General features: G+C 38.3%; 1 pseudogene across 1 annotated transcript; it reads right to left on the minus strand.

Annotated features, from left to right (window-relative positions):
* Nucleotides 1–138: 138 nt before the first annotated feature.
* LOC108285385 lies at nucleotides 139–4,663 on the minus strand (annotated as a pseudogene). The gene is made up of 2 exons (XR_005196029.1): nucleotides 3,368–4,663; nucleotides 139–3,049 (listed from the first exon to the last, which is right to left on the minus strand). The product of XR_005196029.1 is annotated as a golgin subfamily A member 4-like (transcript).
* Nucleotides 4,664–6,072: the final 1,409 nt, after the last annotated feature.

The raw sequence follows: 6,072 nt of genomic DNA on the forward strand, positions 1-6,072 counted from the left end.
GGGTTTCACCATGTTGACCAGGATGGTCTTGATCTCTTGACCTCGTGATCCACCCGCCTGGGCCTCCCAAAGTGCTGGGATTACAGGTGTGAGCCACCGCGCCCGGCCAAAATCTATTTTAAAGGCATCTGCAACATATCTGCAGGCCAGATTTCTCCTGGTCCTTTGGCTACATGAGGGGTCCGGAATGACAACCTCACTCAGAATAGCAAGTGTGGACAGTTTCCAAGCAGCAGTCGCCCAGCAGCGCTCTTCTTCAAGATGAAGCTCAGAGTCGTGACATTAGCCTAGCATCTTCTCTTTCCAAAATTTTCTGAGTCTGATCATCAGGGAACTTCAGTACAGTGGTTATAACTTTTGCCATGGTCTTAGTCTCAGGAACCATCAGATACTCAAAAAGCGCTTTTCAGAAATACTCAAACTCGGTAGGTTCTCCAAAGAGTGATACGTCAGTATAATACAAATTTCCACCTTTGTAAGGTGTCCCCACAGTTGCATATACGTTCTTTTCATATTTCTTCAAATGGTCTTCTAAATTGTGAATCTGTTCTTGGAACTCTTGCTCTTTCAATTTTGAATCACTGATTAAAGTCGTCTTCTGTGCTAGCTGTGTCTGTAGCTCCATAATTGTTTCATTATCATTGCCAGGGTTCTCCTCCTGCTCTAGCTTTTGCTGATATTACTTCTGCAGCTCCTCAAGTTGAGTCTGCAGGTCCATTACTTTGGCAGTCATTTCTTCTTCATGAGCATCAAGAATTTCTTCATATCTTTCGGCTGTTCGTTTTAGATCATCATCTTTCTCAGCAATTTTTTTAAGTAACTGATTTGTCTCTTCTTGATGGCTTTCTAAAAGTTCAGCCTCCACGTCCTGGGCCTTATTGATAGCTTCTTTTATGGTCATTTCCAGCTCTTGTTCCTTTTGTGCCAGCTGAGTATTAAACTCCCTCATCAGCTGTTTTAATATGGAATTGTGCTTCAGTTCAAGATCTTCCTGCTCCTGTTTGATTTTCTCTTCCCTTTCTTGTTCATATTCTTTCTTTAGTATTTCCAGTTCTTGCTGATGCTCCTTTCTCAACATTCGAAGGTCTTTCTGAAATCTAACAATCTCCTTGCCCAGTTTCTGTTTCTCCCCATTCTGCCCCTGCTAATTTAAATTCCAGGTCATTGTGCTGGCCTTCCATGTTACTATGCAATTTGGATTGGACCAAATGTGATTTGGATTTTTCTTCAGTGTTTTCCTCCAAAAGTTCTGTGGGTTTATTTTTTCCATCCATCTGTTGTTGTAAAGCCTGTAATTTTTCATATTTTGAGGTCACCTCTTCCATTTCAACTCTATGTCCTTCTTTCTGTCTTACTAAGCAGGAATCCATCTCTTTTATCTTTCGCTCCAAGATCTGACAGGTTAGTTCCTTCTCCTGGAGGATTTTCTGAACATCATCAACCACATTTTCCAAGTCTTGCTTTTCCTCTGTGTTATTTTTACCTCCCCCTTCTTCCACATGTTGGGATACTATCAAGGAATGTTTCTTCTTCAAGTTCTTCTTGAAGATGATCTATCATAACTTGATCTTCACATTGCTTTGCTTCACCATGTTCTAGCTTTATTAAGACCTCCTGGTATTTGCATTACATTTCAGAATGAGAAGAAATTGTCTCTTCTTTTTCTTGCTCCAGCACCTGCAATGGTTTTTCTTTTTCAGTTAAATTTCTTTGTTAAACACTTCTGCACACAATCTTGGGAATCTGCTTCTTGGTCAGTACATGCTGCCACATTTTTTGCTAATCTGGGTACAATTAATGTTTCTGATTGTGAACTTTTCACTGATTTAAGTTTTTCTTCCAAGATGTGAACTTCCCTTTCTCCTTCCTGCAATTTTGCATTTAGCTCACTCAAATGGCTTTCTGTTCTGAAATACTGTTCTTCTTTCTCTTCCATTTGAGATAACAGCTGCTTCTTAATGGCAGCAATTTTTGGTCAGCTTTTTTCTTCAACTCTGCTAATTTTGCAGCACTGTCTGACTCAAGCCTATCTTCCAGTACCTTTAACTCCTCTTCTTTGCTTTTCACACTTAAATTCAATTCTTTCTTCTTAGTTTCAATTTCAGCTTTCATGGAAGCAACTTGCTTTTCAAGTGTTAAGACCTTTTCTTCAGCTTCTTTAACCCTGTTGTCCTTTTCTTCTCCTAACTCTTGAAAATATTCAAGTTTCTGAACCAATTCTTTGTTTTCAATATCCTTTTGTTGACTGTAATTTTTAAGAACTTCATTTAAGGACTCTATTTCAGTAGTTTCTGGGTAATATGGTCCTCTAATTCCACAATTCATGCTGTTTGATTCTTTAACTCTTTCTAAATTGCACTCCTTTTTCTCCATCTTGTTCTTCTTATCTTCCATTTCACCCTTTAAACAATCAAATCTTTTGTTTTGCTGATCAAGGTCTTCCTTCAATAAATTCATCTGCTCATCCTTTTCATGAGCTTCCTTTGATTTTAACTCGAGCTTAATCTGCAATTCTTTAATAGTGTTTTGATACTGTGTAAATCTTGACTGTGCTTTCTTCTTCCATTCTGAGAATTTGTTGGACCAGTGATCTACCTGCTCAAGAACAGAAATTTTCTCTTTACTCAGAGTATCAACTTTCAAAGATAAATTTTGTACCTGATCCAGTAATTAATGTTTTTCTTCATCATACTGCTTATTTAGTGATGAAATGGCTGCTTCTTTTTTGGATAGGCTGGTACTATTTTGAAGTTGAATGTTCAAATCAGTTGTTTACTGAGACTGCTAATCTCAGATTTTCTTTAAGCTCTTCTTTCATCAATGTGACAGCATTGATGTTTTCAGATATCTCTTTCTTCAACTGTGTTATACAAGATTCCTTTTCAGAAGCAGCCTCTTGCTGATTGCCCCCTTCCTTCTGTAAGTCTTCTTTTTCTGTTATAATACTTTCAATATCAGCCTTCATGCTCTTAATTTGATTTTCTTTTTCTTCTAACTGATGAGTAGCTTGTTGAAAATAAATATTTAGTGTGTTTTGCTCCTCTGTCAACTAAGTTTTGCTTCTAATTCAGAAACTGCAAGTTTTTGTTTTGTTTTGTTTTGTTTTTTTGAGACGGAGTTTCGCTCTCGTTACCCAGGCTGGAGTGCAATGGCGCGATCTCGGCTCACTGCAACCTCCGCCTCCTGGGTTCAGGCAATTCTCCTGCCTCAGCCTCCTGAGTAGCTGGGATTATAGGCACGCGCCACCACGCCCAGCTGATTTTTTGTATTTTTAGTAGAGACGGGGTTTCACCATGTTGACCAGGATGGTCTCGATCTCTTGACCTCGTGATCCACCCGCCTCGGCCTCCCAAAGTGCTGGGATTACAGGCGTGAGCCACCGCACCCGGCCAAAACTGCAAGTTTTAATTAACAGTGCCTCCTTAACTTTAGCTGTATGGTGCTGACAATGAGAAATCCGAGAGAGAATGACATTAGTTTTACTACTACTAATGTTGATTAGCTTATTTGTTTTAGCTTCTAATAAGGCTCCGGTTCTCTTACAGCAAATATCTAGCTGAATCGCTAGTTCCTCGGAGAGTTTTTTAAATTCCAAGCTCTTGTCCTCTAGGCTTTTATTACTGCTTTCATGTGAAGATTTCAAACTCTGGAATTCTTCATCTGTGGTTTTCAACTTGCTAGTCAACTCAGAAACCTTCCGCTTATCTTCTTCTGCCAGCATCTTCAGTTCAACTAGCTGCTCTTGAAGAAAAGTAATTTGCTGTAACAAGATGTTTTAGACCGGATAAAAAAGAAAAAATAAATAAAAAGAAAAGTAATTTTCCTTCAGAGAATTATTCAAGTCAACCTCCAGCTTTTCAAGGTGAGCTTTCAGTTTAGTTTCATCTTGTGCTAGAGAATTCACATTGGGCAGACTTCTGCTTCAACTGTTCCTGTAATTCATTTAATGTTGTATCCTGCTTAATACGTTTTTCCTTCAGCCATGTTATTTCCTTGTTCATCTCTTCTTTTTCACACCCAAATAGGAGGATCTTTTGTTTCAGTTCTGCTACCTCTTGTTCTTTTTCCTGTGATTGGATTTCCTGTATTTCCTGAAGTTCCTCAGCTTGCTGATTAAGTTTCGTTTCCCAGACTGATACTACATCATTGAGTTCTCGTCAATGAGCCTCATTAAGACTTTCTATTTGCTCCTTTTGGTTTGTTTCCAGTCTTGACATTGCATTACTGATTCCAGCTGAGTTAGCCTGTGCCATTTCCAGCATTTTGGCATTAAACTGTTTTTCTTTCTGACTAAGCTCTAGAACAGTATTTTCAAGCTCTTTCTTAAGTTTGGCTTCCTGATCCAATAATTTTTTCTTTAACGTTTCTTCATCCCCTTTGCTTTCTGCTTAATTTTTTCCATCTTTTTTTCTTGGTTTTTAAATTTGGTTTCATATTCCTCATTCAAAATATGGATACTGTCCTCTTTGGCTGACAATTTCTGTGTGAGTACCTCAATTTCTTTCTTCTGTCCTTCTCTCATTTGTAAAATCATATTTTCCTTTTCCATCAAGATTTGCTTTGTCTGTTCCTGTTCTCTGTTACTATCTTCAAGTTTAGATTCATAGACTTGGTTTAAAGCTTTTACTTTTTGTTCCATTTCACTATTCTGTTTTTCAAGTTGCAAGACAGATAATTTAAATTAAATGTATAAAGACCACCAAACGTAATTTCAGCTTTTTAGAGATTGTTTACTTTTAAAAGAAATTCTGAAATATAAAGTTTATATTAGAACATTTAATAGAAGTTTTTTATGATATAGAATATTATCTGATTTTTTGTAGATGTAGGGGACAGGGATAATATTTTTGGTCTAACCTTGTTAAGCATTTCTTCCTCCAGACTCAGAGGGGCTTACATTTTTAATTCCTGGAATTCTATTAGTTAACCTGAAGAGTGAGGGGGGCTAAGATTTACAATGTGGAAATGAAACCAAGGTATAATTGGAATTTGGGGGTATATATTTACTCAATTCATTTCTTTTTTTTTTTTTTGAGACAGTCTTGCTCCGTCATCCAGGCTAGACTGCAGTGGTTTGATCTCGGCTCACTGCAACCTCTGCCTCCCAGGTTCAAGAGATTGTCCTGCCTTGGCCTCCTGAATAGCTGTAACTACAGGTGCACATCACCATGCCCACCTAGTTTTTGTATTTTTAGTAGAGATGGGGTTTTACCATGTAGGCCAGGTCTTGAACTCCTAGCCTCAAGTGATCTACCTGCCTCCACCTCCCAAAGTACTGGAATTACAGGTGTGAGCCATCACACCTGGCCTCAGTTAAATTTAGTACACATACATAGTACTAAATTCAAAAGAAACAACTCTCACCTTTTCTGAAGCTATACAATCACCCTTTTCAGAGACAACTACACTTTCCAGCCTCTTCTGTGGTCCTGAGCAGATAGTCCATGTAAATAGTAGAGTACATTGCCTTAGAGTAGACATTCAAGATTTGAAAGTATTCCTTTAATATCTCATAATTCAGTGTTAGTCATATACCAGTCATTGTGGATATCATCAATAAAAATTTCAGTTCAATTTATTTTCACTGTACCCAAGTGTCTATGTGGAGGAAGGTCTGCAGTGTCCTTGGCCACATTTTAAAAATATGGTTCATTCCGGACTGTTTGCCTGATCTCAGCCTGTTGCACAAGTGATATTGTGGCCTCCCCCACCACCATCACCATGGGATTTTCTTCACCTCTCTCCTTTATTGAATTTCTTGTTTTCTACTCATTTATATTGGTAGAAAACCCCTTCCACTTGCTATCCTTGAAGAGGTAATTTGGAAATAATTCACATGGTTGAAAGGATTTTATTCTACCCTTCTGTTTTTATTGTCTCCCTATTCTTGGCCAGCAGGTTCCTAGGCATGTTTTTTTTTTCATAGTAGATGGGAGAAACACAAGAGGCTGAGCCAAAGCATATTTAAAGTATCTATATCCATTGTAGCCCACCCGAATTCTGTTGACTAGACATATGGCCAAGCCCAACACCAATGGGACAGGGTTGAGCTCTGCCAAGGGCAGACAGTAA

The sequence above is a fragment of the Cebus imitator genome, unplaced genomic scaffold (assembly GCF_001604975.1).
Source record: "Cebus imitator isolate Cc_AM_T3 unplaced genomic scaffold, Cebus_imitator-1.0 Scaffold296, whole genome shotgun sequence".
NCBI lineage: Eukaryota > Metazoa > Chordata > Mammalia > Primates > Cebidae > Cebus > Cebus imitator.